A 24,373-nucleotide genomic window follows, 5' to 3' on the forward strand; every position below is an offset into this window, starting at 1 on the left:
AACTCTTTCCATTCCTCCTGTAAAATACATTGTATGACACTATGAATGCTTGAGGAAGTCTTGGCCAGAGCAATCAGGCAAGAGAAAGAAATAAATGGCATCCAAATAGGAAAAGAAGTCAAACTATCTCTCTTCACTGACAATATGAGTCTATACCTAGAAAACCCTAAAGACTCCACTAAAAGTCTCCTGGAACTGACAAAAGACTTCAGTAAAGTTTCAGGATCCAAAATCAGTGTACAAAAATCAGTAGCATTTCTATACACCAATAATGTCCAAGCTAAGAGCCAATTCAATAATGCAATTTCATTTACAATAGCCACAAAAAATAAAATACCTAGGAATACATCTAACCAAAGACATGAAAGATCTCTACAATGAGAACTACAAACCACTGCTAAAAGAAATTATAGATGACTCAAACTAATAGAAAAACATATAATACTCAGGACTGGAAGAATCAATATCTTTAAAATTTCCATATTGCCCAAAGGAATCTACAGATTGAGTACTATTCCTGTCAAATTAGCAATGTCATATTTCACATAATTAGAAAAAAATTTCTAAAGTTCACATGGAACCAAAAAAGAGCCCGAATAGCCAAAGCAATCCTACACAAAAAGGATAAAGCCAGAGGCATCACATTACATGACTTCAAACTATACTATAAGGCTACAGTAATCAAAACAGCATGGTACTGGTACAAAAACAGACACATAGATCAATGGAACAGAATAGAGAACCTAGAAATAAAGTCGCACAGGTACAGCCATCTAATCTTCGACAAAGTTAACAAAAATAAGCAATGGGGAAAGGAATCCCTATTCAATAAATGGTGCTGGGATAACTGTCTAACCATATGCAGAAGAATGAAACTGGACCCCTATCTTTTACCATATACAAAAATTAACTCAAGATGGATCAAAAATTTAAATGCAAGACCACATACTATAAAAATTCTAGAAGAAAATCTAGGAAACATCATTCTGGACATCTGCCTTGGGAAAGAATTTATGACTAAGTCCTCAAAAGCAATTGCAACAAAAACAGAAATTGACAAGTGGGACCCAATTAAACAAAAGAGCTTCTACACAGCAAAAGAAACTATCAACAGAGTAAACAGACAACATAGAGAATGGGAGAAAATATTCACACACTATGCATCCAACAAAGGTCTAATATCCAAAATCTGTAAGGAATTTAAACAATTCAACAAGCAAAAAACAAATAACGCCATTAAAAAGTGGGCAAAAACATGAGCAGGCACATCTCAAAAGAAGACATACAAGCAGCCAACAAATATTTGAAAAAATGCTCCACGTCAGTAATCACTGGAGAGATGCAAATCAAAACCACAATGAGACCAGGCGCAGTGGCTCACGCCTGTAATCCCAGAACTTTGGGAGCCCAAGAAAGGCAGATCTCTTGAGGGCAGGAGTTCGAGACCAGCCTGGCCAACACAGTGAAACACAGTCTCTACTGAAAATACAAAAATTAGCTGGGCGTGGTAGTACACAACTGTAATTCCAGCTACTTGGGGGGCTAAGTCACGAGAATTGCTTGAGCCCGGGAGGCAGAGGTTGCATTGAGCCAAGATTGTGCCACTGCACTCCAGCCTGGGTGATGGAGTGAGACTCTATCTCAAAAACGAACGAACACAATGAAATACCATCTCACACCAGTCAGAATAGCTATTAATTAAAAACTAAAAAAGTAACAGATGCTGGTGAGACTGTGGAGAAAAGGGAACATTTATACACTGTTGGTGGGAATGCAAATTAGTTCAGCCACTGCGGAAAGCAGTTTGGAGATTTCTCAGAGAACTTAAAACAGAACTACCATTTATTTGTACAGCAATCCCATTAATGAGTACATATCCAAAAGAAAACTAAATGTTCTACCAAAATGACACACACACTTGCATGTTCATTGCAGCACTATTCACAATAGCAAATACATGCAATCAACCTAGGTGCCCATCAGTGGTGGACTGGATAAAGAAAATGTGGTGCATATACACCATGGAATACTATGCAGCCATAAGAAAGTAAAGAAATCATGTCCTTTGCAGCAACATGGATGCAGCTCAAGGCCATTATCCTAAGTGAATGAATGCAGGGACAGAAAACCAAAAACCGCATGTTCTCACTTATAAGTAGGAGCTAAAACATTGGGTACATATGGACATAAAGATGGCAACAATGGACACTGCAGACTACTAGAGGGGGCAGTGAGAGAGGGGGGCAAGGGTTGAAAAATTGTTGGGTACTATGCTTACTACCTGGGTGATGGGATCATTTGTATCCCAAACCTCAGCATCATGCAATATACCCATGCAACAGACCTGCATATGTACCCCCTGAATCTAAAACAAGAGCTGAAATTATTTAGAAAACATTGTGAATGCTCGAAGCTAGTAGGCCATTCTCTAGTACATCCATGCACTTTTGCTCACACCAGTTAAGTTGGATATTTACTAAGAGCCAATTTTATTTGTTCCTAATCTTGTTTATGATAGCTTTGCTATGTAATTTAAATAAATATTCTGTAAACAGATGATATATGGGTATGAAAATGAAGAGTTATTTCTAAGAAAGTTGAATACTTTAGAGAGGCATAATAGAAAAGAACACAACCAAAAAAGGTGTTAAATTGTGTATAGGCAAGATGGCCATAAAAGACTGAGGGAATAACAACGATGGGAAGGCTGCTATGGTTAGTGTCTTTAGATCTTGATCCACTATTTAAAAACAGAAACTGTAAATTGAAAGCAATGTATTATGAATGTAGTCTAATGTAAAACAATAGGAACTCAGATTGAAGAAGCCCAGATCTTAAGATGAATAAAAATAAATACAAACCTAGACAAATCATAGTGAAAACAAATAGAAAATTTTTAACCAGAGAGAAAAGACAGATGGCATTCAAAAACTAACATTAAAAAATAGACTGACAATAGATAATAAATAATACACTTCCCATCAGCAACAATAGAACTCAAAAAACAATGGAATAATATTTACAAAGTTCAGGGAAAATACCCATTAACTTAAAATTTTACATACAGAAGTTATCATTCACAACTGAGGGTCATTAAAATGAGATCTTTTAAACAAAGACTATGAGAGTTTGTCAGTGATAAGCCTTCACTAAAAAAATATTAAATGATGTACATCAAGAAGAAAATTGAACCTAAAATAAAGGACTGGAGTTCAAGAAACAATGGAGCAAAAAACTTGGTAAACATATAGATAAATTTAAATAAACCTCAACTGTAAAAAATAGGGTTTATTTTGAGATGATGATGTTCTAAAATGGTGATAATTGATATCTCAATAAAGCTGTTTTTTCTTAAAAAAAGAATCCCAATAATAATAAGGTTACAATGACCAATTCCGGGGGGTATTGAAGAGGAAAATGCCACCAAAATGTGGCCCAACAGTCCCACTTAAGATAGAGAGTAGAAGATTAGAGTTAAAACATATTTAGCTTATTTTATTACTCAAAGGATAAATCGAAATATATCTCTATCTCTAAATGGAGATATATCTCTATGCAATCTGTTTTCTCTCTCTGGTTAATACCTTTAAAATTTTTACATACACCCACGGACTGCACAAAAATTCAAGTTAATATACACATTAACTTGAATTTTTGTGTGTGTGCAGTCCGTGGGTGTATGTAAAATTTTAAAGGTGACCACTAAATTAACAGAAATACAACTTCCAAAATTTCAGAAGAAGGCAGGGGAAATAAAAACATTAATCAACTCAATCAAGGCAGAAAAAAATAAAAAAGAAGCAACGTAAAACATAGTAATATAAATATAGGCTGGGTGTGGTGGCTCACACCTGTAATCCCAGCACTTCAGGAGGCTGAGGTCGGCGGATCACTTGAGGTCAGGAATTCGAGACCAGACTGGCCAACATGGTGAAACCCTGTCTCTATAAAAATACAAAAATTAGCTGGGCGTGGTGTTGATTGCCTGTAATCCCAGCTACACAGGAGGCTGAGGAAGGAGAATCACTTGAACCCGGGAGGCAGAGGTTACAGTGAGCTGAGATTGCAACATTGCACTCCAGCCTGGGCAACAGAGCAAGACTCCATCTCAAAAAAAAAAACAAAATAACAACAACAAAAAATAAAACATAGTAATAGAAATATAAAATAAAATGAAAAAATAAATCTAAGCATAACAGAAATCACAATAATTACAAACATATTAAAGTATTATACTTTAATATATATTTATATATTATATAATATTTATATATTATATGAAATATAATATAAAGTATTAAACATATTAAAATATATATATATATGGCTGGGCGCAGTGGCTCACACCTGTAATCCCAGCACTTTGGGAGGCCAAGGTGGGCAGATCACGAGGTCAGGAGTTAGAGACCAGCCTGACCAACATGGTGAAACCCCATCTCTACCAAAAAAATACAAAAATTAGCCAGACGTGGTGGCGCGTGTCCGTAATCCCAGCTACTCAGGAGGCTGAGGCAGGAGAATTGCTTGAACCCAGGAGGCGGAGGTTGCAGTGAGCTGAGATCATGCCACTGCACTCCAGCCTGGGCAACAAAGCAAGACTCCAACTCAAAAAAATTATATATATATATCTATATATATGTATATATATATATATATATACACACACACACACATATATATATACACACACATACATATACATACACATACATACACACACACACAAATATATAAAATATATAAATATATTATATATATATATTAGAAAAAGGAAAAAATCATAATTGCAGATGATATGATTGCCTATACAGAAAATGCAAGAGAATCAGCCAGGCACGGTGGCTCATGCCTGTAATTCCAGCACTTTGGGAGGCCGAGGCAGGTGGATCATGAGGTCAGGAGTTCAAGACCAGCCTGGCCAAGATGGTGAAACCCTGTCTCTACTAAAAATACAAAAAGTTAGTCGGGTGTGGTGGCAGGCGCCTATAATCCCAGCTACTCGGGAGGCTGAGGCAGAGAATTGCTTGAACCCAGGAGGTGGAGGTTGCAGTGAGCCAAGATCGCACCACTGGACTCCAGCCTGATGACAGAGTGAGACTCCGTCTCAAAAAAAAAAAAAAAAAAAAAGCAAGAGTATCTAGAAACTGTTAGAACTAATAAGAGCATTCAACAAAAGTGCTGGATATATTAATATGAAAAAAATCAGTATCATTTAAATATACCAGAAACAATAAATTAGAATATGTAATTCTTAAAGAGGAGTGATATTATCCAAAATACATATTATTAGCAAAGAGCTAGGAGCATGAGCAGTGTGTGAGTAGCATTCCAAGAAACAGCTTTTAAACAAGTATATGTAAGTGCTTTATTACATGCATTACAGAGTGGTAACCATTTCCATTCACTGAATTAACACTGTTAACAACATAGTATATATACACACACAACAGTTGTATAAGACCTTTATGGAGAAAATTATTAAAATTTTTGAACGTCATAAAAGATGATCATATACTTCAGTTTCAAGACAAGATGAAATAAAAGTACTTTTTCCTACTCTTTCTGCCAAGTACGGCTAAAAACCCTGAACATTATGTATAAGGCAGATATAAGATGACTCTGACAGGTAGAGAAAAAAGGGCAGACTGGCTAGGGACCTTGGGAACTGAGGCAACGTATTGGTGAGTTTCTTGTGTCCCCTTTTTGCCTCATATATCCCAGACTGGGTACTAGAGAAGCTAGCAACCCAGTAACACCAACAAGCACAGACAAAAAAAAAACCCCAACATAAGCCTGCTTTCGCTAGCCAGTGTATCAGAAAAAGAACAACCGTGTAGAACAGAACACCTTTAACAATAACTGCTCTCTACTCCCGGCAAATATCTACAGAAAAAAACACTCCTATTCATGCCAGCAAAGGCTGAGTAGGGAGGCTGACTTTTCCCCTCCCTAAGCTGTAAGGAAGTATCCCAATCACCTAGCCAGTGTGGTGTTGGAGAGGGCCAAGTGGGAAGCTGTGACTGTGATAAATCCCCTTTCTCCACAGTGACAGTAGCGACCACATAGGGAGCTGTACGTCCATCTCCAGCTGGCAGTAATGAGGTGGTGCCTCTTCTTCCACCACTGGAGCAGTGTCAGAGGAGGCCTGCTGAAACAGAAGATTTCAATAAGAACCAGTCTCATAATGTAATACCCAAAATGTCAAAGTTGAATAAAAAATCACTTATAATACCAAAAGCCAGGAAAATCTCAATTTGAATGAGAAAAGACATTCAACAGATGCCAAGACTGAAATGACACAGATATTACAATTACCTGCCAACGATTTTAAAGCAGCCATCATAAGAACCTTTGAACAAGTAATTATAAATGCACTTGAAACGAAGGGCAAAAAATCTCAACAAAGAAAATAGGAGATATAAAGAAGAACCAAATGGAAATTTTAGAATGAGAAAACAACCAAAATTTTAAAACTTCAATGGATGGGCCCAATAGCAAAATGGAGGAGATAGAGAAAAGAAGCAGTAAGCTCGAAGATACAAAAATAGAAATTACCAAGGACAAACAACAAAGAGAAAGTAGACTGAAAAATATGTATGAACAGAGCCTCAGGGATCCGTGGGACTATAACAAAGCATTTATGTCATCAAAGTCACAGAAGGAGAGGGAATAAAAGGTGAGGCTGAAGATGTATTCAAACAAACAGTGGCTGAAATTTACTCAAATTTGGCAAAAGACAAACCTACAGGTTCAAAAAGCTGAGTAAATCCCAAATACGTTAAACCCAAAGAAATCCAGGCCAAAACCCAGTGACTGTAGATTTCTCATCAAAATCTGTGGAGGTTACAAGGAAATGACATGGTATTTTTTAAGTACTGAAAGAAAAGAACTGCCAGCACAGAATTCCACAACCAACAAAAATATCCTTCTTAATGAAGGGAAAATCAAGACATCCTTAGATGCAGGAACACTAACAGAATTTATCACTTGCAAACTAACATTTTTTAAAATTATACTTTAAGTTCTAGGGTACACGTGCACAACGTGCAGATTTGTTACATATGTATACATGTGCCATGTTGGTTTGCTGCACCCATCAACCTGTCATTTACATTAGGTATTTCTCCTAATGCTATTGCTCCCCCAGCCCTCCATCCTCTGACAGGCCAAGAGAATAGGCCAGGCGCGGTGGCTCACGGGGTGTGATGTTCCCCGCCCTGTGTCGAAGTGTTCTCATTGTTCAATACCCACCTATGAGTGAGAACATGGGGTGTTTGGTTTTCTGTCCTTGTGATAGCAAACTAACATTTAAAGAATGGCTGAAGGAAGTTCTCCAAACAGAAATAAGTGATAGAAGGAATCTTTGAGCATCAGGAATGAGAAAGAACAAAGAAAGAACAAAAAATATGGATAAACACAATAGGCTGTCCTCTTCTATTGATTTTTTTAAAATTATGTTTGATGGTTAAAGCAAAAAGTAAAACATTGTTTGATAGTTTTCTCAATGTATGTAAACAAAATACTTAAGATAATTATAAACTGGAGAAAGTAAAGGAATAAAGTTGCTATACTTTAACTGGTAAAATGATGACACCAGTAGATTGTAATAAGTTATGTGTATGTCACGTTAGACCTAGAGCAACCACAAAAAAAGCTACACAAAGAGATTACTCTAAAAATCCTGTAGGTGAATCAAAATAGAATTCTAAAAAATATTCAAGTAACACACAGGAAGGCAAGAAAATGAAAACAGAGAAATAAAAAACAGAGATAACAAACAGAAAACACTCAAACCAGAAACAACCAAAACGTCCCTCAACAAGTGAACGGGTTCGACCAACTATGGTACATCCATACCAGGAAAGAAGAGAACTGCCAGCACAGAATTCTACACCCAGCAAAAATATTCTTCAAAATGAAGGGGAAATCAAGACATCCTCAGATGAAGGAAAACTAACAGAATTCGTCACTAGCAGACTCGGCAATAAAAAGGAGTAACTATTGACACACACAGCAACTTGCATGAATCTCCAGTTCATGCAAGAACTGGAATGAAGAAAGGTAATCTCAAAAAGTCACATACTGTATTATTTCACTTATATAACATTCTTGAAATGACAAAATTGTAAAGATGAAGACTAGATTAGTGATTTCTGGGGGTTAGAGATAGGGTGGGGTGGGTGTAACCATAAAGGTAGCATGAGGGACATCTTTGTGGTGATGGAATCATTCTGTATCTTTTTTTTTTTTTTTTTTTTTTTTTGAGACGGAGTTTTGCTCTTGTTGCCCAGGCTGGAGTGCAATATGGTGCAATCTCGGCTCACCGCAACCCCGCCTCCCAGGTTCAAGCAATTATCCTGCCTCAGCCTCCCAAGTAGCTTGGATTACAGGCATGTGCCACCACGCCTGACTAATTTTGCATTTTTAGTAAAGAAAGGGTTTCCCCATGTTGGTCAGGCTGGTCTCGAACTCCCAACCTCAGGTGATCTGCCCACGTTGGCCTCCCAAAGTGCTGGGATTACAGGTGTGAGCCACTGCGTCCGGCCTTCTGTATCTTACACAAATCTACACCTGTGATAAAAATGGCATAGAATTATATACACACATATTGTATCAATGTCGAATTCTTAGTTTTGATACTGTACTCTAGTTATGTAAAATATAATCATGGGAGAAAGTCAGTGAATGGTACAGGGGGCCTCTCTGTACCATATTTGCATCTTCCCGTGAATCTATAATTATATTGAAATAAAAAGTTTAGAATAAAGTAACCTCAAAAAGGAGATATATGCCATGTTCATGTATGGGAAGGCTCAACACAAATATGGCAATTTTCTTTAAATTGGTCTGTAAATTCTATGCAAGTTCAACCAAAATCACAACAGGATTTTTCTGGATTTTTGACAAGGTAATTTACATAGAAGATTTACACAGAGAGTAAGATTGTTAACAGAATAGTAAGGCATCAAGAATATACAAGACAATTGTGAAGAAGAGTAGTGAAAGGCACATTGTTAAGGCTTATTATAATGTCATGGCATTAAAACAACATAGGCCAGGCACAGTGGCTCACGCCTATAATCTGAGAACTGTGGGAGGCCAAGGCGGGCGGATCACTTGAGGTCAAGAGTTTGAGACCAGCCTGGCCAAAATGGCGAAACCCGGTTTCTACTAAAAATACTAAAATTAGGTGAGTGTGGTGGCATGCACCTGTAGTCCCAGCTACTTGGGAGCCTGAGGCAGGAGAATCGCTTGAACCCGGGATCGCGCCACTGCACTCCAGCCTGGGAGACAGAGCGAGACTCTATCTCAAAAAATAAAAAATAAAACAATATAGTATTGGCAGATGGATAAACAAATAGACCAGTGGAATATAAAAAGGGCCTACAAACAACTCAGGTAAGTCTATGAGAACTAGGTAAAGGACAGAGATTGATTATAAATCATGGAGGATAAGATATAGATTATTTAATAAATGGCATTAAAATTATTCATATGATAAAAGATACAATTAGATAACTTATTCAAATCCTACATAAAAATCAATTCAAAATGAATTAAAGATCTAACTGTTAAAAGCAAAATTTTACAACACTTTGATGCAAATATAGAATACCTTTATGACCTCAGAATAGAAGAATTAATTAATCACACACACAAAACTTACAAATTTTAGTAGAAAAGACTGGTAAATGTGACCACATTAAACATTATAATGTCTATAAGAAAAAATGACAGTATAAAGTTAAAGATAAGCCATATAGTGGGAGAAGACACTTGCCACACATATAATTGAAAAAGAATCGGAGTCAAAAAAGACATAAAATAAATGCTATAAGTCAATTTTAAAAGGCAATCAACACAATGGAAAAAGGAGCAAAGAATACCAACAGACAACTGGCAGAAGATACTGGAATGGTCTAGAAATATATGCAAAGATACTTAACCTCACTAGTACTCAAGGAAATAAAAACAACAACAAAACAAGATACTGTCTTTACTCATCAGACAGGCAAAAATTAAAACTCAAAAGTTATCAATGGTATGGTGTCATGGGAGCTCATAAACGACTGATGGGACTGTTACTCGGTAGAGCCACATTGGAGAGCAACCTGCCAGTGCCCAGAAAAACTAAAAGTGTATGTACTCTTTAACCCAGAAATCTTACTTTCTAGAAGGTACATACTCTAGAGAAATTCCAATCCAGTGTGCAAAGACACACATATCTCAGTGTTTATTGCAAGTTGTTTGTTTCTAATACTAAAAATTTGGAAATAAATACCCACCAAAGGAGGAATGAATAAATTAAATGTGCTGTGGTTGTACTATAGGTTACTGTTCAGCAGTAAGAATGAACTAGACCAATAGGCACCCACATGGAGTGATCTCAAGAACGTAATGCTAAGTTTAAAAAAATACAAAAGTATATCATAGTTTGGAAGAAAACATACCAAATTAATAAAAATGAGTTGACTGGAGGCAGGAGATAAAGGGGGCCTCAACTTTTCATGTAGCACTTTTTTTTTTAATTTAAAAAGAATGGAAGACAAAGTAAATACAGTAGTGTATTTCTCCTCTGCATGGTGAGAACACAAGTGTTTGCTACATTCTTCTCTGCACTTTTCTGAATTTTAAAAGTTCTCAATATAAATGAAACGTGTGTTAAATACCCAGTTTGGGAAACCACTGTACTAAGATACTAATAACTCTATATGTTAACCTATCCAGAGGCATTTTTTATTTTTAAAGAAGGCTGCAATATTTAATCCAAAAGTTGAGGTACTGTTGTATTTGTTGTCACTTATGAAGTGTGGGTTTCCAAGGCAAAGCTTCAAAGGGCATCATTTTCCTCCTATGTACTAGTCCTGCAATTTGATTAAGTTACCACCACTTTGACAGAATGATAGTCTTCCCTTAGGTTGTACAGCTCGGAGAGAGGGAACAGAGCACACTTCCCCACTCAATTATGCTTTCATTCTTTATAAATAACTCTGTTTTTAAAACAACACCACATAAAATAAAATTTAGAGCAAGATTTATAGAAACACAGACACTTAAGTGCAAATAAATTCTTTCAAATGTTATCAAGCTCTTATTCTATCTTATTCATCAGCCTTGAGTAGATTTCACACAATTTAAATATTTCTTAGCTGGTCTGCAGAGTATCAAGGCTTGTCTGTGACTTTGAGACTTCTACTCCCTTCACCCCAATCAACTCCACCAGTTGCTTAAACTGCTCAAATCTTTCTTCAGCCACAGTTTTTTAAGTGAGAGTCTTTTTATTGCTTTGGGCATGTTCCTTTTCCTAGCCAGTGCTCAGAATTTTAACTATCTAACTATTCAATTTCTCTCTGTCGCTTTACATGGAGGAGAAACTGGATTTCTGTTCCACACAGTTTGGCAAAGGCTAGCAGGGAGTGAGAGATTACAGCCAGATGTACATCTGCATGTCAGCAGCAAGAAGGTCTGGGATGGTGCTTTTTCAATCAGAAGGGAGTAGTCATTTTCCCTCTCTCTAAGGAGAGGGCCTCCTCCCTCCCATCAGATATTTGGCTGCTAGATGTTCGCTGATTAATTACTGAGGTCGCATCTACACACAATTGGTTTCCTTAACAATTCCAGCAGGCTTCCAGCTAATTCTTGAATGTGCTTCTTATTTTTAAAAGAACTATCCTCTTTTCCTCCAGCATACATTTGAAAAAGAAAATGAAAACTAGTTGAACAGAGCAAAGCATAGTTTGTAAACATATAAAAAGAGATTCTACCACAATTTCTAATATTAGAAAATCAAGCAGCAGTGGGAGAGTATTTTTAGGGGCAGGGAAACAGTTCTAGTACCCTTCAAATCAGAACACCAAGCTCATCATTTATTCTATTTTCATGAAAGGTGTCATTTCCAATATTCTAGAAATCCATTTTATATTGGAAAGGTAAGGAAAAGTAGACACTCCTTCTCTGTACCCCAACAGCTCCCCATACCCCATCTGACTTCCCAGTAGAAATAGCATATCAAATCCATTATTAGTAAGTTCCTTTTTCTAGTTTGACTCATGACCGAGCATTTCTATCTGTTTTTCAAGACAGATATATGTGGTCCTGGCACAATCACTCCACGAAACCTAACCTGGAAGCTACCTCTTGGGTCACATTCTCATTTCTAAGAAGCTCAACATGCAACACAGCCAGTGCTAGAAGTACTTGATTCTGAGAAGTATAATTACAGGTTCTCCAAGACAGGTCAAATTCACAAGTATGGGTTGACAGTCACTACTTTACCTAAGATCACATCTCTGTACTTGGGGAAATACTGGAACCTGATAAACAAGCAGTAGCTCTACATTACTGACAATTAGATCTGCAAAATTTGGGGGCCAATCCAGCTGAAACTGTGTTTATACAAGCTCTGAAAAGCCGTATCTACCCATCCTGCCTCTCCCGGTTCATCTCTCTCCACTCTCCCACATAACACACGCCTTGTAGGCCACTCTGATAATCCTCAACTATGATATAACTGACAGATGATGTGCACATGCATGACACACTCCCATGAGTGTCCTTGGGGAATCCGCAGCTATTAATTGGACCCTTTTCTCTAACTCTCATCAAAACAAACTGAAATGCAAGCAGGTGAGAGTGATGCTATTATTGTAAAGATAACCTTGAATCCACTCTAACTTACAACTAAAGTAAATTATTCAGCAACTCTGGTACATTAATTATTATCAGTAACAAATTACTTGTGTCACACTTTCCAACCAATCACAATACATCAACTGTGGTTGACAATGGCTACCTTTGTCCTGTCAGTGACCTGCTCTCTCACGCCTCTGCCCATGCTTTCCCCCTGTTCCCCAAAGGTCCCAAACCCCATATGGTAAGTCCGCAAAAAAGTTTGTTGATGGATTGAATAAATGAATGAATGAAGAGCTTCCGACCTCAGATAAGCCTCACATTGCATTTGCAACACTCATACATTGGGATGCAGCCATGCACCGATGAAAAATAATATTCTGTTACGAATAGTAAAGTCCACTGTGATTATGGGCAATTTTCTTAACCAGAAAGCATTGAGTAGTAAGATGCTTTGCAGCTGTAGATTTTTATTAAAGGCTGTTTAAATAAACATAAAACATATTTGCCGGGAGAGGGTAAAAAGACAGATGCAAATTTCAGTCACAAAATAGGTACATTCATTATTTTTTGCATTTGCTTTAAAATGTGCCCCTAAAACAGCAATTACCCTTAGAAGTCATATTTGACCAGCGATAGGGACCAGAAACAGTGACTTAATTTGGGCAGGAGTTCGCTGGGACATAATATGGCTACTGTGCCTGGAGTCTTTCTTGGTCATAAAAGCAGTAAGGAAGTATGACATAATGGTGTGATGGTAAATCACAGCCTAAGCCATTTTGGTTGGCAGAATTTGAAAGACAAATAAACATTACTTCAGGAGCAGAGAAGACGTGCCTAATTACCTCCGTGCCTAGGCTGGGATCCCTGCGGCTTGTGTCGTTCCTGGACTCAGGTGTGTCTACACGGCCAGGGTCCACGTGTACAGGGTCCGGATGGTCCCGTGAAGAGGTTGGTCTGCTAGGGATGTAGGGACTGGCAGCCCCACCTCCACAACCTTCTCTCCAGGGAAATCAGGCAGCTGGAACCGAATGAGAAGGGCAGCCTTGAGGGGCCCCTTGTAGCCTGGAAGGAGTGGGATTGGAGGAAGAGAAGAGTCTGGTCCCACCCACTCTGCCTTGGAAGTGGTGGGGAGTTGAAGAGCTGATTGCACTTGCAAATCTCTGCAATTTTTACCTCAGGCCAGTCCAAATTACCTCCTCCTTCCCTTTTGTGGTCTCCCAGCCAGGCTATAGCTGTGGCCCAAGTGGGCTTTGGGGCTCACCTAGGGATGGAGCCTACTCTCCTTGCTTGTTGCATTTTCAGAGCTGAAAAACCTCCAACTTTTGTATTTTTTGTTTTACACTGACAGCCCAGGCCATTCTCCTTTCCCTCCTCTCCTGCTTCTCTCTCTCTCTCTCTCTATCCCCCCATCCCTCTCCCTCTCTCTCTCCCCTTCACCTGTATGGAAACTGGCTGCCTTCTCATAGCGGAGTAGAAAATAGAATCCCTGGTTTCACCAGGGCACTAACCTGTCATGGCTTTTCTCACACATATACCCCCAATCCATCCAAAATTGCAGTAAACACACGCAACATAAAATTTAACGTTTACCATTTTAACCATTTTAAGCGTACGATTCAGTGGCATTCAGTACATTCACAATGTTGTGCCACCAGCGCCACCCTCCATCTCCAGAACTTTTTCATCTTCTCGGATAGAAACTCTGTACCCATCAAACATTAGCTCCCCATTCCCCTCTTTCCCAGCCCCTGGCAACCCCCATTCTACTGTCTGTTTCTATGAATTTAACCATCCTAGAAACTTCATGTAAGTGGAATCATGCAGTGTTTGTCTTTGTGTGACTGGCTTATTTCACTTAGCATAATGTCCTCAAAGTTCATCTGTATTGTAGTATGCATCAGAATTTCCTTCCTTTTAAAGGCTGAATAGTATTCCATTGCATGTGTGTACCATATTTTGTTTATCCAATCATCCGTTGATAGACATTTGGGTTGTTTCCACATTTTGAACTCGCCTTTGAACTGTGTAAACATTAGGAATGCACACCCAAAGTGCTGAACATTTCAGGAAGAGAATGAGGTATCCCATCCTCCTCTCTCCACAATCCTCATCTTTGATCATCACACCCCTCTGTATATATTGATAACACAGATCAGTTGCTAAGCACTTGGCACACTTTATGGCATTTAATCCTCACAACAATGCAGTGACGTAGGTGTTATCCTCATTTGACAGAAGGTTATACTGAGACTCAGAAAAGCTAAGCAACTTGCCCAAAGTCAAACAGTTATAAGTAGCAGAGCTGAGATTTGAAACTCCCACTCAGGCTTGTCTGACTCCAAAGCCCACTCTAAACCACCACTCTAGTGCCTACCCAAAGCCCAGGGGCCCTTTGCCACCAGTATCTACTTGCTTCTGGTTTGGGGTTGGGTTGGTTTTTAAGAAAAGTAGAGCTGGCGTTAAACACTGACAAACCAGTGGACACGTGCACTTGGAAGGGTCCTTCAAATCTTTAAATCCTGCCCACAGCCCCCCACCCCCCCCAACACACTGAGTTCTGAAACCGTTCTACCTTGGGCTACTGCTATTCAAACCGAGCAGAGAGCATTACTGAGATGCTGAGATTTGTTTTAACCTTGTTTGTCAATTAACAGAAAGACTGACCTAGAAGACCAGGGACTTCATTTGTGTCCTTGGATCTGTAGCTCTTTCATAAGCTATTTGTTTCCCTCTCCTGGGGCCCTCTGCTCTTGTCTGCCTTGAATGGACTAATTAATTACAGAGAAGCCCGGCATTTTGAAATGCTAGAAGAATTAAGCTAGAGGCTGTTGGCAGATGTTTACCTGTTAGTGTCTTAGATACCTGAGTGACACTAGGTTCCACTAAGAGGAAGAAGACCTGAAGAACTTTGTGGCTGAGACTGGGGTGTGTGTGTTACGGAGGGGTGTCCCTGGAGGTGGGAGAAGGCCCAGTGGGGCAGGAAAGTTGCAGACATAAAACACAAACTTCCCTGCCTCAGTTTTGCCAGGAGATGGCTGAGTGCACAGCTCACTCTGACACTGCCCCAAAGGCCGGCCAGAGTGGCCATGCACATGCTGGTCCTCTGGGCAGCAGCAGGCCCAGCTGGGTAAACAGAAGTGCAGGAGCAAAACAAGCCAATCAATCACAGCACAGCTCCAGCCTACCCCAGTCCCCTCCTCCCCTTTCCTTTCCAGCTCCCCCGGGTCTCTCTAGCAAGCAAGTGGGCCCAGGTGGCCTTTGATCTGTCTCCTTTGCTCTTTACAAGGGGGAAATGTATCTATAGGAAGAGTGAGCTCAGCCCCACCTGTGACCCACCCCTAGGGTTCCTTGCGGGGAGCCATGAGCTTCACACATTCAGCTGCTAATGGCAAAAAAGACAGGCAGACCTGGAATGCTTGAAAAAGTTAATGTTGGCTTATGGTAGGAGGGCCTGGGGTGGTTGACCTTCAAGGGTTATAGAGATCAGTAGGGCATGTTATCCTTCTCAAGCACTGGAGCATGGGCTATAGCCTATGCTAAGCATACAGAGCCCTGTCAGGGTTGAGCTGAAACTTTGCCATTGCCCGTTTGCCTTGTGGCTTGAGTTTTCCATATACTCCCTGTGTTTAGGCGTGGAGCTCCCACATTTTTGAGATCCCTCATCCTGCTAGCAAATGGATGTATTATCCAGTGTCAAGTCACTGATTCCCAGAGGGCCTTCTTCCAGAGGCCCACACAGTGTCATGTTCCACTGGGCGAAGATCTTCTGACTGCTGTATCCCCAGGGCCTAGAACCATGCTAACACAGAATTTGTGCTGATTAAATACTTGTTGAGTGAATGAATGAACTGGCATAGCGTAACGGTTAAGAGGTTAGTCTCTGGAGTCAAACAGACGGGAATTCCAGCCCAGTTCTGCCAATCTGACCTTGAGAAAGCTTACTTACCTTCCCTTGGCCTTGGTTCCGTGTCTGTAAAATGAGAATAACAGTACATAACAAGACTATTGTGGGAATTAAAAGAGATAATGCACGTAATGCACTTACCCAGTGCCTCACCCATAATAAATCCTCAGTAAAATGATAGCAATTTTCATTATCTTGTATACCAACTCCAAGCAACTGGCCCAGGCTGCTGGGAGTGCTGATCTGAGGATTCTGTGGTCTAAACCTGACTCAGTGAAAAAGAGTACTTACTCTAAGGCCTGCTATGGGTAAAGATGGTAGAAATAGGAAGGCATTTGCTGGGTACATGTGCGTGCTGGGTACGTGTGCGTTCTGGGTAGATGGCCAAACCGAAACCATTTGGAGTAGTCTTCAAGGAGAAGTACATTGCACACATATGACAAGTAGCTTTTTTCTTAAGACAGAGTCTTGCTCTGTCACCCAGGCTGGAGTGCAGTGGTGCAATCTCGGCTCACTGCAATGTCTGCCTGGGTTCAAGGAATTCTCCTGCCTCTGCTTCCAGAGTAGCTGGAATTATAGGTGCGTGCCAAAAATTACCCCTGCTAATTTTTGTCTCTTCAGTAGAGACAGGTTTTCACCATGTTGGCCAGGGTGGTTGACAACCTCCTGACCTCAAGCGATCCGCCTGCCTCAGCCTCCCAAAGTGCTGGGATTACAGGCTTGAGACACCGCACCCAGCCAGACAAGTAGCTTTTATCAGCCACACATGTGGGGGTGAGGAAAGAACTTTGCCTTCAGTGGGGACTGTCCCCCAGAGTGAGGCCTGTCTCCTAAAATTCTAGAGCCATTCATTAGCCCATTACTTGCCTAAGGGTTGGAAATAGCATTCTGATTTTTCATCAAAGAGCCCCCAGTCTGAGTCTGTTGTCAACAAAGAGGCAGGCCCCAATGAGCAGTCACTCACCTAGTCCTTAGTGGAGTCTTTGCTCTGTAAGCAGAATAGCTGCCTCACCATGTGCTTGAATTTGTCAAATGTCACACACTCTATTTCAAACATGTGAGATTTGACATCATGTGAGCAATATTGCACTCATTTCCAACCCTATTTGAACTTCAAAGGGCATGTCAGCCACACTGGCCCTACCTAAATGTGTGACACTTTTGATCAACTGGTACCTGATGGCCAAGAAGACTTAGAGGCCCATGTGTAATTAGAAGTGGAGCCCAGAAAGGGAATTTTGATTAAAGGTAAATGAACTCAAGTCTTGGAAAGTTTGAGTTTAACTGGAAACACAAAGCATATGAGGTCAGAGCAAGTCTCAAATTCTCTATCTGAAAACACTCCAATGACATCACCTTGCATCTGAGAGTGTCCTTGGGGTCTGGAGAAGTGTAAGCCAGAAAGCCTCCCTGGAGAAAAAAAAATTCCCCAGAATCTCTCCAGAGACTTAGCTCCTAATAAAGCTGTGGAGTGGGCTGTAAGGCGTACTGTGAGGGTGGGGTGTCACCTTTTTTTTCCCACTGCCTGATCCTGCTTCACTAAATAACAAATTTGCCCATGGGCATTACTTGAAAAGTACGTAAAGATCACCCTGCTCTCCAGAAGTACCTCCTTCTTGGACTTCAGTGAGTCACCGTTTTTACAGCTTTGGGGCTTGACATTCTTCACGTTCAGGGAATTTGGACAGGATAACTTAGGGAGGCCCTAGCAAACAAGAACACGTGGCTCAAGCAAGTGGATGCCATCTGGCCAGTTAGTGAGGCTTGCAGGCAAGGGACACCCAACAGGAAACCAATTATGAAAGTAGTCTCAGGGCCTGCAGCCCCGCCTGGAGGGAAGAGATCTGAGAGATATCCTAGGGCCCGGCTACTTGAGGCCACCAGGGCCTGGATATAGCAGCAGAAAGGGGAGATTTGAGGGCAAAGGAGACAAATGTTTATATTTTGCCTGGAGCCATCCTGGGCAGTCCTCTTCTCATAGTCTCCCTTCTCTAGCAGAAGGAGGGGAGACAGTTGAAAGATTGCCCTCTTCCTTTTCCATGCTCACCTCCCTTTCTTGCCAAATGCAGGAGGTTCAAAAGGGGCCTGTGAATAATTGTGTTGGACAGGCTGCTGACTGGCTGCTGACTGATAAAGAATTTGTGATAGTAATTTTCTAAATAGAGGAAATTTCACCCAAACCCTTTTCACCTCACACCTGGGCAAAAAATATTCAGAATAGGCAAATACATAGAGACAGGAAGCAGATTAGTGGTTGCCAGGGGGAGGGGAGAATGACGGCTTAGTGTGTGTGGGGTTTCCTTTTGTCATGCTGAAAATGTCTTGAAACTACATAGTGGTAAGTATTGCACAACATTGTGAACATAACAAATGTCACTGAGTTGTACACTCTGAAATTGTTGAAATGGCGAATTTTATGTTATCTGTATTTTATCACACAAACACAAAAATCCTCAACAAAATACTACTAAACTGAATCCAACAACAAATAAAATGAATTATGCACAATGACCAAATAAGATTTTTCCTAGGGATGCAAGGTTGGTTCAACATAAGAAAATCAGTCAATGTAGTATGCTGCATTAATGGAACAAAAACTACCTGTTAATCTCCATAGATGCAGAACAAGTGTTTGACAAAATTCAATATTCCTTCATGATAAAAGCACTCAATAGGCCAGGCGAGGTGTAATCCCAGCACTTTGGGAGGCCTGTAATCCCAGCACTTTGGGAGGCCGAGGCGGGTGGATCACTTGAGGTCAGGAGTTTGAGACCAGCCTGGCCAACATGGCGAAACCCCATCTCTACTAAAAATAAAAAAATTAGCTGGGCGTGGTGATGGGAGCCTGTAATCCCAGCTACTCGGGAGGCTGAGGTGGGAGAATTGCTTGAACCTGGGAGGTGGAGGTTGCGGTGAGCTGAGATCATGCCACTGCACTCCAGCCTGCATGACAGAGCAAGACTCCGTCTCAATGAAAAACAAACAAACAAACAAAAAACACTCAATAAACAAGAAATAGAAAGTAACTTTTAATCTTGTAAAGAACATCTATGAAAAACCCACAACTAACATCAAATTTAATGGTATAAAACTGTAAGATTTCCCCCTAAGATCAAAAACAATACAAGAATGTCCACTCTTACCACTTCTATTCAATATTATACTGGAAGTTCTAGCTGGGCTAAATAGGCAAGAGAAAAAAATTAAAGACATCCAGATTGGAAAGGAAGAAGTAAAAAATATCTCTATTTGCAGGTGGCACAACCTTAGTTAGAAAATCCTAAAGAATCCACAAAAAACTATTAGAGCTAATAATCAAGTTCAGCAAGGTTGCAGGATGCCAGAAAACACAACAATCAATTCTATGACTAAGCACTAACAATGGACAACTTGAAAATCAAATTAAGAAAACAATTCTATTTGCAATAAAATAATAAACTAATTAGAAATAAATTTAACAAATGAAGTGCAAAACTTGTACACTGAAAACTATAAAACACCATTGACAGAGAATAAAGAAGGCCTTAGTAAATGGAATGACATTTCTTGTTCATGGATTAGAAGACTTAATATTGCTAAGATGGCAGTACTCCCCCAATTGTTCTACGGATTCAGTGTAATCTCTAATAAAATCTCAGCTGGCTTTTTTTTTTTTGGCAGAAATTGACATGTTGATCTTAAAATGTACACAGTAATGCAACAGACCCAGAGCTAAAAGTGTAACAACTAAAACTAAAACTCAGAAGAAAACATAAGTGTAAATTTCCCTGACCTTGGATTAGGTAAGAAATTCTTAAGATGATAGGACAACAAACACGCAAGTGACAAAGGAAAAAAAAGAGAGATAAATTGGACTATATGAAAATGAAACACTTTTATTTCTAGAGCACAGTGTCATAATCATAGCTTAATGCAGCCTTGACCTCCCGGGCTCAAGCCATCCTTCCACTTCAGCCACTTTAGTAGCTGGGACCACAGGAGTATGCCACCACACCCAGCTAAATTTTTTTTTATTTTTTGTAGAGATGGGCTCTCACTATGTTGCCCAAGCTGTTCTCAAACTCCTGGGCTCAAGTGATCCTCCTGCCTCAGCATCCCGAACTGTTAGGATTACAGGCATAGGCCACTGTGCCTTCCTAGCATGAAACACTTTTGTACTGCAAATTAAACCATCCAGAAAGTGAAAAGGCAACATGCAGAATGGGAGAAAATATTTGCAAGTCATATATCTGATAATGAACTTGTATCTAGAGTATCTAGAATTCTCACAACTAAACGATAAAAAGAGAAATAACCTAATTAAAAATGGGCAAAGAATCTGAAGAGTCATTTCTCCAAAGAAGATATACAAATGGCCAATAAGTACACGAAAAGATGCTCAACATCATTAGCCATTAAGGAAAGGCATATCAAAACCACAAAGAGATACCTAGTGAAGACATCTATTAGGATGGCTATAATCAAAAAGACAGGCCGGGCATGGTGGCTCACGCCTATAATCCCAGCACTTTGGGAGGCTACAGCAGGAGGATCACTTGAGGCCAGGAGTTTGAGGCCAGCTTGGGCAACATAGCATGACCCCATCTCTGAAAAAAAATTAAAAAATTAGCCAGGTATGGTGGCACACACCTTGCAGTCCCAGCTACTCGGGAGGCTGAGGATTGCTTGAGCCTAGGATTTTGAGGCTACAGTGAGCTATGATCACTGCCACTGCACTCCAGCCTTGGAAATAGAGTGAGAACTTGTCTCTTAAAAAAAAGACAGGCCGGGCATGGTGGATCACACCTGTAATCCCAGCACTTTGGGAGGCCAAGGCAGTTGGATCACAAGGTCAGAAGTTCAAGATGAGCTTGGCCAAGATGATGAAACCCCGTCTCTACTAAAAATACAAAAATTAGCCAGGCATGGTGGCATGTGCCTGTAATCCCAGCTACTCGGGAGGCTGAGGCAGGAGAATTGCTTGAACCTGGGAGGCAGAGGTTGCAGTGAGCCGAGATCATGCCACTGCACTCCAGCCTGGGTGACACAGCAAGACTCTGTCTCAAAAAAAATAAAAATAAAAATAAAAAAAGGCAGATAATAACAGGAAGTGTTGGCAAGGGTGTGGAAGAATTGGAACGCTCATACATTGCTGGTGAGAATGTAAAGTGGTGCAGCTACTTTGAGAATGTCTGGCATTTCCTCAAAAATTTATAAACATAAAATTCCCATATGACCCAGTAAGAGAAACGAAAACATGTGCCCACCGAAAACCTTGTAAATCAATGTGTTCTTTTTATTATTTTAGAGATGAGATCTCTCTGTGTTACCCAGGCTGGGCTTGAACTCCTGGGCTCAAGTGACCCTCCTGCCTCAGTCTCCTGAGTAGCTGGGACTACAGGCACATGTTATTGCACTCGGCATAAATGAATGTCTATAGCATTGCTATTCACAGATAGCCAAAAGATGGAAACAACTCAGATGTCCATCAGCTGACAAATGGATAAAGAAAATTTGGTATATCCATAGAATGGAATATTATTCAGGTATAAAAAGGAATGAAGCACTGATTCATGCTACAATGTGGATAAACCTTGAAAACATTCAGCAAAGTGAAATAAGCCAGACACAAAAGGCCACATATTACATGATTCCACTTACATGAAATGACCAGAATGGGCAAATCCAGAGGCCGAAAGATTAATGTTTGCCAGGAGTTGGGGCGAGGGGGAAATGGGGAGTGACTGCTAACATGTAATGAGTTTCTTTTTGGGGACGATGAAAATATTCTGGAATTGAATAGTAGTGATGGTTGTACAACTTTCTAAATATACTAAAACCACTTAATCATATAGTTTAAAGGTGTGCATTCTATGGTATGTGAATTATATCTCAATAAAAAATGAAAAAGTTATTTTTTTAGGGAGATAACTGATTTTTGGTTTATAGCCCAGATGTTTATGGAATTACATGACAGTGCTATTATAAAACTTTTAAATTTTCTTCTTCTTACTTATGTAAGCAAGTTTATTCAGCCCTTAAATATATTAAAAAATTAGAAATAGAATTGATGCTGAAAGGTGAGAGCATACAGTCCAAGCTACTCAGGAGGCTAAGGCAGGAGGACTGTTTGAGTCCAGGAGTTTGAGTCCAGCCTGGGCAACATAATGAGACTTTGTCTCAAAAAAAAAAAAAAAGACGTGATTCTGAATACTGTCTCTTTCTAGCAATAAGTATTATTTATCCTGGATACCTGAAAAGAAAGTCCCATTCATTTCATTAAGAGATATATTTAAATAAAAATTTCCTTTTCACAAGTAATAATTATTTTTAAAAAACTTTAAATATACTTGTTTTGATCACTGTGTATAATAATCATAATAATTCTAATAGTGCTTTATGGTAAAAATCAAGTATAAATCAATTTCAATTTATAAAGCATATTTTTGTTACATAGAAGTCACATAGGGTGAGAATTTTAAGCCTTACCTTTTAGGTATAAAAATGTATTACTTTTTTTTTTTTTTTTGAGACAAGGTCTCACTCTGTCACCCAGGCTGGAGTGCAGTGGCAGGATCATGGCTCAGTGCAGCCTCAACCTCCCAAGCTCAAGCGATCCTCCCAACTCAGCCTCTGAGTATCTGGGACAGTAGGCACGCACCACCACACCTGGCTGACTTTGTAAAATTTTTCTTTTGTAGATACGGGGCTCTCTCTAGGTTGCCCAGAGTGGTCTTGACTCCTGGCCTCAAGCACTCCTCCTGCCTTAGCCTTTCAAAGTGCTGAGATTACAGACATGAGCCCCAGCTCCCAGCCAAGAATGTATTACCTTAAGATAAAATTATCTGAGGAAAGTGGACTAGAAATACAGATTCAAGGAGTAAAATGTTAAACGTTTAAAAAAGATCTTCATGTATTTTAAAATAAAATAATGGTGGGTAAAAATGACTTTGGTATTTAGATTCCATTGAATACCTTTAAAAGAGTGAAGTAATTGCATTTCAAATGCTGATATTTACAACAGATTGGAAATAAACATCTTTGCAACCATTTATGCTTATAATTTTAAAATTGCATGATAAAAGCGTTTAAGGGGACACAGTTATTAAAAGACCAGGGAGTGCTAAGAATGGCATAATATCACTTCTCTGATATTCCTCTCAAAAAACGTGTAACCTCAATCTAATCATGAAAAAAAAAAACATAAGACAAATCTAAATTGAGGGACATTTTACAAAGTAGCTGACCAGGATCTTAGAAAGTGTCAAAGCCACAAAAGACAAAGACTGAAGAACTGTCAAATTGAAGGAGGCTAATGAGACATGACAACGCAATGCCAGGTAGGATCCTAGACTGGCTTCTGGAACAGAAAAAATACATTAGTGGAAAGACTGGGAAAATGTGAATAAACTATGGTTTAGTCAATATTATTGTGCCATTGTTAATTTCCTAGTTTTGATCTGGAAACTGTGCTATGGTTAACTCAGTTAACATTAGAGAAAGCTGGATGAAGGATGTTTAGGAACTATCTATCTGCACTGATTTTTTTTCCAACTTTCATTAAATCTAAAATTACTTTGAAACAAAAAGTTAAAAAATCTCAAGGGAGTCTCAGGCAAAAAAAAAAAAAAAAGCTGAAAGATCATTGAGTTACATGAGTCACAGTGACTATAAGATAAAAAGCAAATCGGTACAGCTCTTCCCAGTTCTGAGACCTGAGAGAAACTCCTCCACCAGTTCCCTCACTGCGTGCCAACATGATAAGGCCCTCAGAATCCTCTTGCATGAAATAGCGACAAGCCAGGTGCATTTTTCTTTCTGTGGGTCTGCATTGTGCACTGAGAGGATGCTCACATC

General features: G+C 39.6%; 1 protein-coding gene across 1 annotated transcript in view; it reads right to left on the bottom strand.

Annotated features, from left to right (window-relative positions):
- The window catches only part of PLAC1 (placenta enriched 1), a 148,266-nt gene extending 134,650 nt beyond the window's left edge, over nt 1–13,616 (bottom strand). The window contains exon 1 of the mRNA XM_055376027.1: nt 13,476–13,616. The gene's annotated coding sequence lies outside the window, so the exon portion shown is untranslated. The remainder of the gene's footprint in view (nt 1–13,475) is intronic.
- Between the last annotated feature and the right edge of the window lie 10,757 nt (nt 13,617–24,373).

Source organism: Gorilla gorilla, chromosome X (genome assembly GCF_029281585.2).
Source record: "Gorilla gorilla gorilla isolate KB3781 chromosome X, NHGRI_mGorGor1-v2.1_pri, whole genome shotgun sequence".
Classification (NCBI taxonomy): Eukaryota; Metazoa; Chordata; class Mammalia; order Primates; family Hominidae; genus Gorilla; species Gorilla gorilla.